This window comes from Setaria italica, chromosome VII, assembly GCF_000263155.2.
Source record: "Setaria italica strain Yugu1 chromosome VII, Setaria_italica_v2.0, whole genome shotgun sequence".
NCBI lineage: Eukaryota > Viridiplantae > Streptophyta > Magnoliopsida > Poales > Poaceae > Setaria > Setaria italica.
The window spans coordinates 14508958-14520702 of record NC_028456.1 but is presented as its reverse complement, the minus strand read 5'-3'; positions in this window follow the sequence as shown (position 1 = coordinate 14520702).

Here is an 11745-nt window from a genome sequence, read left to right as displayed (position 1 = left end):
GGCCTCACATGACCTTGGCATCATGCACGCACAACGTCCTCGGGGCAGATCGATATCCAGTCTGCCGTTGCAAGGCGTTTGCATGCATGGAAATAGCTCACTACTGTCCTCCTTAGTGGCGTTGGGCGTGTCCACGATCAGAGGCCCGGTGGACATGCAAATAATCAACTGAGGAGAGTACGTAATGCATGATTTCATTATTCACTGGATGGATGGAGCATATAACGCAAAGGACCATCATCAAGATTGCTTGCACGCACAAACAAAATGACATCACTTTCCTTGTAGGCGTGATCCTCCAGCTGCGTCCTTGCTTACCCTACTTTCCTAGTAATCCGCGCGGGCGCCAGCAGCAGCGCTGCTTGATGACGGTCCTGCTGCATCTGCATGGTTCCCTGTTCCTATTCCTGTTCCTGCCCAAGACGACGGTGTCGGCCCTCTGCCCACGACGATATGCACCCATGCACTCGTCCACCTGACATGAATTCATGCAAAATATCAAATATGCAGCCAAGAATCAACCAACACATTATTTCGATTTCTTCATTGCGATCAGCTTTTCTGTATGAACTTATAGCAAAGTACATGGAGCCCATATAGCAAAGACAAAGTGGAAAAACTAACCCGTAACCATATGGTACGTCGTCTTCCGACTCTGCTACGTTCCTGAGCTGCAAATGTTTGAAGAATTCTTTTATTTAAGTGCTACGAGTCATTATTTCTAAGTTTTACTGGTTTGACAATTTGTTCAGTTGGAATGAACAACTTCATACCTGTATACATTTGTAGTCACTGCCTGTTGAAAAAGCAGATGCAGCAGTGCTGGTGAGCTCAAACACAAAACTCTGCCAATGTTGAAATATCAATCAAATTATTTGATAAAATATCACTGTATGTATTGTAGATAGGAACCATGGCAGCATAAAGAGTGCACTTACTATCATGGTTTTCCAATTTACAACGGCTTTTCCTTTCTTGTAGCAGTCTATCTCTGGCTCACTGTTGAGGCGAAATTTCAAATACAAAGGGAAACAAACGGGGGTTGACCTAGATTATTGCTAGCGGCTAGCCACATCAATCATATATAATTCAGTTTGAATATTTTAATTTTTACCTTGTAATTGCTGCAAAGCATAGGAACACACTGTACGCCCCCACTAGCTGTGGCTCCATGTAGGAACACGCTGCTGCAAGGCAATCATGGTCGCCGTGACAGCCGCTACGGCGCTGTCCCTCAAAGAGGATATTGGCAAGGAGGAAGAGCACCGCGTAGACGTAACGAACTGTCATAGGGCTCGGGTGCTGATAGAAGCGATGGCCATTGCCGCCATCACCACCCGTCTGAGCCCGCATCCTGGCCGCGTCAACAATCTAAGAGCAAAGCACATGTGAGGAGGATGAAGAGCAGAGTGGTTTTGCTAGTGCACAATGAACTGCAAATATTTTAGATTTTATTCCACACTGAAAATATAAGTGCATCCTTGAACCATTAATTTCACTGCTACAGTTCATTACTATTTTGAATATTCAGGACCGAGTTATAAGAACAAAGGGGAGACCAGGATCGGAGAGAGAGACATGGATTCGTGCTGGCTTCGTAGTCTCTAGGTCGTCGTAGAACTGACCTCTACCTCACTAGGATGGTTTTGGATTAGACGATCAGTGGTGGGCGCAGCGCGGCGTTGGCTCGTTCGTTCTGAAGCAGTGAACGAAGGAAGCTATATCTAGCTTGCTGTGAATGAAGTGAGAAGCTGTGATGGACACACCCACTGCAGTGCACGCTCTCTTACATAGGAGAGGATCATAGGAAGACGAAGAAGAAGCAAGGCCATCCCCAGTGACCGGCCGATCGACGTGGAGCCGACGAGCGCATGAATCGAATCAATCCCACGCTGGATCGGAGAAGGCGACTGCATCCAAGTGTACGTCGCCGTTTAACTTTCTGTTACATGACACGACTCAGACAAGGCCACGCTATGTTCATGTTCATGTTCATGTTCATCTCGGGCTGCTTGCTGATGTGTCGATCGTGCGTTCGCGGTAGCAAGCTGCTCGTCCGGCTGGCCAACAATTTCATTGCCCGTGCAGGAGGAGGAGGCGATCAACTTGTACAACTAGCAGAGACGAATCAAGAACGACGACAGCAGAAACAGAATCGCACGCACACGAAGATGAAGCAGAGACGCAGCAAACCGTACCACGCATTCACGCGCTCGCCGTGGCCGACGGCCGCAGTTGATCGGCGTCGGCCATTCGTGCGGTGAGAAAAGCGTGAGAGACGACATGGTCGCCAGGCCACCGGCACGTACGTATTATTGCATTGCAGTAGCTCATAGTTGGACGACGGCCGGTGCCGTATGATTGCCCCCACCAATTCAACCTTCAACGTGCAGCCTCTCCGTGTCGATCGAGGCTATAATGCTTCACAAACATATATATCCTTTTCCTCAATATATCACATAATGTATCGGTGAATTATGAAATAAATTCTAAGAGTGTAGATTATTCAAGTTTGGGATCGGAGTTGTGCTTAAATTAAAGTTCTCATGGCAGCATGTCAGTCATATCATCAATCACATTTTTTTAATCCATACTTGAGGTTCACAGATCAATCAAATAACAACGAGGTTTTCCAAATTTTTGAAAAGTCGTGCAGGGTTATTGGGGTGCTTTCTTATATATGTCTGTAGCTAAGTATGATGTTCCTTTCCATCTCATAGTGATCTCATCTTCGTCTGCCAGGAGCCCATGACAGCATTCTCCTTTGAAACTTTTTGCTGCACTGAACACTTGATATATATCCAGCAGCGAGTCAAAGCTCCAGAAAAAATGTGTTGCCACTAGTTTACAATCTTGTTAAGCGTACCTTTTCTTAATCCTCCATACATCCTCCTACATCTTTATCTAATTTCAATATTTATTCACAATTAGCAATTATAGAATTATTAGTTCATTATGACCACGATATGTGTTTCCAAGGCCACACATGTATTTTGTGAATTGAAAAAATTTGAACAAATATATTCAAATAACCACCTTCATATCCAGCAGAGAGACAAAGCTCCAGAACAAATGTGTTGCTACAAACACATTTGTGTAGGATAAAAAAAAAACTGCCCCAAAAACAAATTTTGTGTAGCATTTCATCAAGAAGCATGCCAGTTCGTTCTTCTTCTTTGATCAAAATAGGAACATAAATTTAACCTTTGTGTTTAAGCTTAATCACTTGCATAACATGAGCATTAGCATCTCACATGTGCATTTGACTTTTAATGATTGTTGGTAGCAATTGAACACTTATTATATGCCTTTGTCATTTAAATGCATTTTATGGAGTGTTTATGCTATTTGTGCATTTAAAAGATCTTAGAAAGTATAAATATGAGAAATATGAAACTTATGCTCAAGTATAGTTGGAAATGTCATATGAATCTATTTGAAAACCGGAACATGTTTGAATGCTAAATCAAATTCGAAATTCCACATTTCGACCTCTTTGGTTGAAAACTCTTAGAGTTGGTAAATCCTGTTTTAGCCCTGTTTGACTAACAGTTCAAATTTATTTTCGCTAATTACTCGACCTTTGACCAACATTAAAGTTGCTGTACAAAGTTTCACCTAGGTATCTTGTGGTCGAGTGAAAACAAATATTAATTGCTCAAAAACCTTGTCAAACTCAGATCGAATCCCTGTTTTCAGCTTCAAGAAATTGTCAAGTCTTGGAAAGAAGCTCAATGTTGACACCAAGACACCAAGTTTTCTACCTAAACTTTTTAAACTTCCTTCTACAACTTGTAGCACTATGTTCAAAAGTGACATGTACATCGAATTTGAACCTTGTAATCAACATTTAGGCCCTCAAATTGAAGATCAAAATCGGCCAAAACCCATCTTTCCAACCTCTGAAAAGTTCAGTTAATTCAAGTTTTTCCCAAACTTCGACCCTGTGTAGCTTTCATACCTTAGACTTTTGGACCTGACTCCCTTATTGTAAGTTGCAGGGTAATGTTTGGTCTATGACTTTAGTATAAAGTTGAAGTACGGGTTATGCATAGGATTTTAGAGTTTTCGTCGCTCAAATTTGGCTAGTTGGAGCTGAGTCGCGAGCTTAACTGAATCAGCTCCGGCATCGGTCATGGCCGACCGATGTCAGGCCAAGGCCGACATGCGGGGGCCGTTCTTCTGCACCGGCGCCACGATCACGGCCAGAGCTCGCCCACTTCTCTCCTTCCTTCTCCTAGGGCAGCCACAATGGGGAGTAAAATAGTCCTTATAAAGTTATATGGCTTGACTCACCGTTGTGCAAACAGTCTACGTAGCAATAATCCATGCTTACAGGTTTCCATATATAAGCATATAACCTGCCTATAATAATAAAATAATATAATCTCTCTCCTTCTTCCCTCCCTCCCGTGGTGATGCCGATGTTGCTCGCACCACCAGCTGGAGCTCGATGAAGAGATGCGCTCCACCACGCTGTGCCGTGCCACGCCAAGCACGAACACCAGCGGGCCATCAAGGAGCAGCCACTGCAGCTGTCCATGACCACCCTGTCGAGCTAGGGGAGACCCTGTTAGAATTAATCTTGTTGCTAGCTTTTACATTTGTGTGAGTTAGTGGTGTCTAGGATTAGTTTGTGCTAGTTGTGTACGTGCTCATCATGCTGCATGGCGTAGTGGCCAGGAGTGGCAGCCATGATGGGAGTGAAGGTATATATGTGCGGCCAGGTGCTTGGTCAAGTCGTGGCACTAGTTCAGCAGCAAGAAGAGGAGACCAGTCAAGTTGCATGGGCGCATGCATCGTTGGTGGACTGGATCAGTGCTTGCTGTTGGGAAAGTTGTTAGCGTGCTGGTTAGTGGTGCCCAGCATGCAGGTAGTTGTGGCTTGCATGTAGGGGGGTGGATTAGTGGTGAAGCTATGCACGGAGTGATCGCCCGAGTTGTGCAGCCGGCCGTGGTGCATGCGTGTGTTTATTTAAAGACTTGTAATCAGCGTTTGTTCACAAGGGGAATATAAGTGCAAGTGCAGGTGCTGGTGTGCAGCACCGAATAGCTACTCTGTGTGCTAGTGTTCTTCTTCCCGAATAGTTTGTGTTGTGCATGAGAGCCGTGTGGGTGTGATCAGTTCTCGAATCTAGGCTGGACCCCTCGCCGCCGCGAGAAATCGCCGGTCAAGGCCGGCAGGGTCGGCTTTGACCCGGCCATGACCTGGCGTGGTTCAAGTTGACCGTGGGTCCACCTCTCTGTGCTTGTTTTAGATGTGGGTAGAGCACGCCTGAGTAAGAAAAGTATTGGGCGGAGTTTTAGATCTTGCGAAATTAGTCATAATTGTATATCTCAGCTGAAACTTGGAAAGACCATCTCTCGAGCAGAGACAATGAAGTGCAAGTCCCAGCGCATAACGCGTCCTCCACACCACTATGTTGAATGTGAGGACCGCGCACAGTTTCAGCTTCAGTTTACAGTATAGGCCTGCTAATAAACTGATGCCAAAAAATTATTGAGACAATGACTTCATTTTATGAGGAGGAAGAAAAATCCATGCGTGCACTCTTGTTTACATGATATGCTGGTTGTACTCCTGTATGGCTTTACCAGTTGAGCCTTGGCGCTTGCCAATTTGTCAGGGTCAAAAGACATGACATACTTTTTTGTTGATTATTGGCCGGGTTCATCAGTTTGTACTAAAAACTCTAAGAACCATGGTAAAGTGCAAGTATAGCATCGGCTGAAGAAGGCATTACACAAGTGACAGTAGGTCAATTTTTGTCAATGGCACAAGTCACCATAGGTGCCTGACACAAAAAATGGGTACTGTAGTATTTGGATCTATCAGGCTGGGCGTTTAGCATTTTTCGGATTTTGTAGGAGCAAGGTGTGACACTCCGTGGAATTGAATAGCTAACCCAGTAAATTTCATTAGGTCCAAAATAACTGGAAGGCATGGATCGGAAGGCCATGATTTTCGTTAGCCACACTATCGAAAACATCAGGATTTTTGTTAACAGAAAAGTCATGGTTTATAGGGAGTGAAATGACATTTTTCTAGTTGGTTTTTATAATTTGTAATACTTCTTGCATCTAACTAAAAACTCATGATTTTCAAATATTGTGGCCTCCTAGTAGGTTATAACATCCAAATACGCCCAGTTTTCTCTGGTGTTGACCAAAAGCATGAAAATCCTATATTAATTTGTTTACTTGGTAGAAAAATGTTTTTTGATGCATAAACCCGTATGTTACCCTTCTTGCTTGCTATCCCATGCATGGAAGAAAAATCCAAGAGTTAAGAGATCTGCTTGTTGGAACCGAAATGTAGAAACTAGTACACTTTGAGAAACAAATCAGTGTTATTTGTGAAATTTATCTCAGTGAGAAATATACTTCTTTTTACCCCTGTACTGCTGTACATATATATACTGGTGTGTACACACTAACTACATGCGAACCAAGGAAGGCTGACATGTTAAAGTAGCAACTAATTTCAGCTGGAGGCACCAAGGACCAGATGTAGTTCCAAGTATAATATTCAACGAATCACTTGAACTATAATTTACGTAATAAGCTGTCAATCATGTTGCGGTGCATGGAGCCAAAGGGGATAAAGAGACTCGAGCATGGCAGCAAGTCACTTCTACTCGAATGGTGTACTGTACTGCAGTGATCGATCAGTCCACGGAATCACACAGCATGACATTTTAGACACTGGTGATGTACTGCACAGGAAGTCTTTGTTTTCTGATCACACACAGGAAGTCTTTGTTTCTCTTCGATTCTTCGTTTGCAAACGACGGATCGCCACCCTCAAAGTTAAACTTGACTTCTTGATGCCTTCCTTTCCTACTTAGACGATTATGATGCCAAAGGAAGCTCAACACACCCAAACAATTTTTCACTGTATACTCCCCCATTCTTAAAGTATTAAGGATTATTGGAAGTGGTGTTTTAGGTTCCTGTGCCCTTGGCTTCAAACAGATGGCCTGTTTTGGCAAATATATATGGAGGCTTGGTGGTGTTGAAAATTGGCAAATAACTCACATCGCAATTATTATAGTCAACTACCATACGAGTTTATAGTTCACAGTACATTTTGTTTTTTAATGGAACAGCACATACAGTTCTAAAGTTTTATGGTTTGGAGGGGCTTCTAGGTTCCCTTGTTGGCTTCAGACAGCCTGCAGTATCAGTAGTATATATGGGGTGTCGTGCTGATCTTGAAATCTGGTAAACAACTCACAACAAAATTTCTGGTCAACTACAATACAATTTGGGACTTAAAGTGTGTTGGTGAAACATTTCGCCTGGCATCCAGAGTCTATTAGATTGGGGGTTTAGCATTGTTTGGTTTTTGCAGGAGCAATACAAATAGGATTAGCCAGAAGGTGAGATTCCAGGAAGTGGATGACATGGATTCACTACAAGAAATGTGTTGATCTATGACGAAAATTTTATGACACATTTGTTCTCGTCATAGATCTATGATGTTTCTGACTGAAAACGTTATAAAATTTCATATCCAAGCAAATTTAGTGACAAAATTATCGAACATCGTAAAAGTTGCCACCAAAACCAAAAAGAAAACGTCACTCACTGTTACACGGTAGTTTTGTGACGATATAAGGTCCGCGAAAACGTCATAAACAATTAATGGCAAACATAGAAAAATGCATATTTTCTAACTAGAACAAGACGAGGTGGCAAGATCCGGTGACAATGAGCTTAAAAAGTGCATTACAAAATACTATAAAAGTCCTTTTGGGCCTCCAGATTCAAACCATATGTCTTTGGATGAATCACTTATAAGTGATATCCTCCAGGTAACTGAGGAGGAAGATGTTGTTTTAACTCGGGAATTTGCAGAGGCTGAAGTACAAGAGATAATTTTTCAGATGGAATATAATAAAGTACTAGGACCTGATGGATTCCCTCCTAAGTTTTATCAAGTCTTTTGGAATTTAATCAAGAAAGACTTGATGGCTTTGTTTGAGGAATTCCATAGGGGATCCTTACCTTTGCACAGCCTAAATTTTGAAACAATTATTTTACTACCTAAAAGTAGTAAAGCGAAGCAAATTCATCAGTACAGACCAATCTGTTTACTGAATTTTAGCTTTAAAATTTTCATAAAAGTGGCCACTAATAGAATATCAAAAGTAGCCCAAAGGATAATTAGACCCTCACAAACAGCCTTTTTGCCTGGGAGAAATATCATGGAGGGTGCAGTAATCTTACATGAAACCTTGCATGAATTACACACAAAGAAACAAAATGGAGTTGTGTTTAAAATAGACTTTGAGAAAGCCTATGATAAAGTGAAATGAGACTTCCTTTAGCAGACTCTTAGAATGAAGGGTTCTCATCAATATGGTGTGAATGGATAAGAGCTTTCACCAAAGGTGGAAATGTGGGTATTAAAGTTAATGACTAGATGGATCCTTTTTTCCAAACAAAGAAGGGACTTAGGCAAGGTGATCCATTGTCTCCTATACTATTTAATATAGTGGTAGACATGCTAGCAATCATCATTGCTAGGGCTAAGAATGAAGGACAATTAAAAGGGGTGGTTCCTCATTTAGTAGAAGATGGCCTCTCGATTCTGCAATATGCGGCTGATACTGTAATTTTTTTGGACCATGATATTGAACAAGGAAACAATATGAAGCTTTTATTGTGTATGTTTGAACTATCTGGTCTTAAAATTAATTTTAATAAGAGTGAAATCTTCTGCTTTGGGCAAGCTAAAGAGCATGAGTCTACATGCTCACTTTTATTTGGTTCTAAACTCGGCTCCTACCTTTTTAATATCTAGGTGTTCCTATGGACTTTAAAAAACTGAGTAATAAGGATTGGAGGGATATTGATAAAAGAATTGAAAAAAGGTTGATTTGGTGGAAAGGTAAAATGTTATCAGTTGGGGGAAGACTAGTATTAATTAACTTAGTGCTTTCCAGCTTACCGATGTTCATGCTTTCATTTTTTAAGGTCCCGAGGGGAGTCCTCAAAAAGATTGAACATTTTAGATCAAGATTTTTCTAGCAATATGATCAGCAGAAGAGAAAATATAGACTAGTAAAATGGACGGTTCTATGCCAGCCCATGGACCAAGGAGAATTGGGGATTATAAACTTGGTTTTGCAGAACAAATGTTTATGGCTATTTAAACTTTGCAATGAAGATGGGATTTGGCAGGAATTGCTACGGAATAAATATCTTAAGAATAAGTTGTTGGGTCAAGTCTATAAGAAATCAGGTGATTCACATTTTTTGATGGGATTGATGGGTGTGAAAGAGGAATTTCTGAAATTTTGGAGATTGTGGTGCACTCGGGTCAACAAATTAGATTATGGGAAGATATATTGTTTGGAAACCGTACATTAAAGTCTCGGTATCCAAACTTGCACAACATAGTTCAAAAGAAGCATGCCACTGTGGCTGAAGTTTTTAGTACATCACCACTTAATATATTTTTAGAAGATCTTTAGTAGGGGCTAAGCTTTTCGAGTGGTATAATCTAGTGACTAGAATTGTAGATGTAAATCTTCATGAAGGAAGAGATACGTTTGTGTGGTCTCATCACAAGAATGGTGTATTTTCTGTTAAATCCATGTATAATCATCTCCTCAGCACTGGTACTAAAGTTACACAAGAAATTTGGCAGTTGAGACTACCATTAAAGATTAAGATCATGTGGTACTTGAAAAAAGGAGTAATCTTAACAAAAGATAATCTTGTTAGAAGAAATTGGATTGGTGATAAATATTGCAGCTTCTGTAGATCTGCAGAATCCATTAACCATCTTTTGTAGATCTGCAGAATCCATTAACCATCTTTTCTTCGGATGCATCTTGCCAAATTTCCATGGTGTGCTGTTTATATAGTATTTGGTATGTCCCCACCTTCTAATATATATGTGTGATTTGTTTTACGGTTGGGCTAGGAAAGGAGGGTACAAACCAAATTTATACTTACTGATGGGGCTGCAACTTTTTGTTGGGCAATTTGGATGACCAGAAATGAGGTGGTTTCTGACAAGTGCTGACCAAAACCTTATTTGCAGGTACTACTCAAGGGAGCGTACTGGCTCCGATATTAGGCTAGGTTGCAGCGAAGTGAAAGTGACAAGGACTTCTTCATTTCAGCATGTCGGTCCTTGGAGATAGTAGCACTTCGTTTTTTTATTCAAATGGATGGTCTTTTAATTTGAGGATTCGTTTCTGGGTCGGTTTGATTAGTGAAACCATAGTGTGAACGTAGCAACAAGCTATGTTTTGTAATAATTGCGAACTGATCCGTCTCGAAAGAGGAGGGTGAAGCTGGATATTTATCCATTATCAAAAAAAATCTTCCGGAGTTTTCCCCCTTCATGCACGGTTTTCTTTCACCAACTGATGAACATATATTCAGGTATGGTCCGAAAGTGTGTAGAGTAGAATGAAAGCATCAAACTTACCTGGCATAGCGCACTGACAAACGGGAGTTGCTAGCTACTCATTAGTGAGTTAGCACCCATGCATAATATACCTCGTTTACATATTTGTAACGAAGTGTGCTACTGATTAGATATGTGAGGCAAGATATAATGCTGGAGCAAACCATTCGTAACATATATAACAAGTAGCCACGCTCGTGACACACCGGTGACTAATAATTATTTTAAGTAACCAACTAACCATAGCGACTAAACCCATAAAGCCATGGCTCCGATGGCTCTTGACACGCTCCATTATTTTAGCACTGCACACCACAAGCTTCAGAATCAGCCAACCACACAACATCGAAAAAGTAACGAACGGATCGATCGGAGCAGATCGACAGAGATCAGATCGGAGCAGGGCCGGATCCAGGACCCATGCTGGGTGTGCTGCAGCTCAGAGTCCAACCCCTATATATATAGAGCCCCCCATGCCTAATCATGTGGAGGCCATAAACTCTGTGATGTTTACTCAAGAAAAATAGTCTCGAAACGTTAAGTCTGCTGGCTCGTTGCCTTCACGATTTGATCTTTCTGCCCAGAGACACCGATAGCATAAACTAGTTGAGCCCAGGCTATGGCCGATTTCTGGATCTGCCCCTGGATCGGAGCCGCAGCCGACCACCACGTGCCTCAAGGCATGGACGTGTTACAGAAGAATATAAACGATGGTATTGGGTTCAGGGAAATTCAAGTCAAACCAATGAGCAACTAAAAACATGTCGCGTTTTTAAAGGAAAACATGGTCGATCTGTGCAGTTACCATCTCAATATGAGAGTTAACCTTTACTCACAGTACTGCTATAGAAGCAAAATCATATTGATTTAATAGTCTACTTTGAGTAGTAGTCTAGTGATGCTACATTAGTACCAATAATACTTTAATACGATGTATTGCCATACTAGCGATATATTCGTTGAAAAACTAACTACTGCAGAATTCGCCATCCTAGCCGTCCTATCACGCCGGTTTTGGGTGTACCGACAGTGATAAAGTATCACCGCCAGTTTTTAAATGGATGGACGTCGTAAATGTTGGAACCGGTGGTGGGCTCATGTAACAAATCGTCGGTGATGAAGGGGGGACCGGACCCAAAATTTGTATCAATTGGAATCTGGTGCCTCCCCTCAAGTCCGCCCCCTCCCTTCCACCTATCTCTCTCCACTCGCACGCCCAGCTCGCCTACCCCCATCACCTCTCTCTGTCCCCCCCCTCCTCCCCCGGTGGCCCTCTCCTTCCTTCTTTTCCCTAGCTCCCTCCCCAACCGGCTTCCC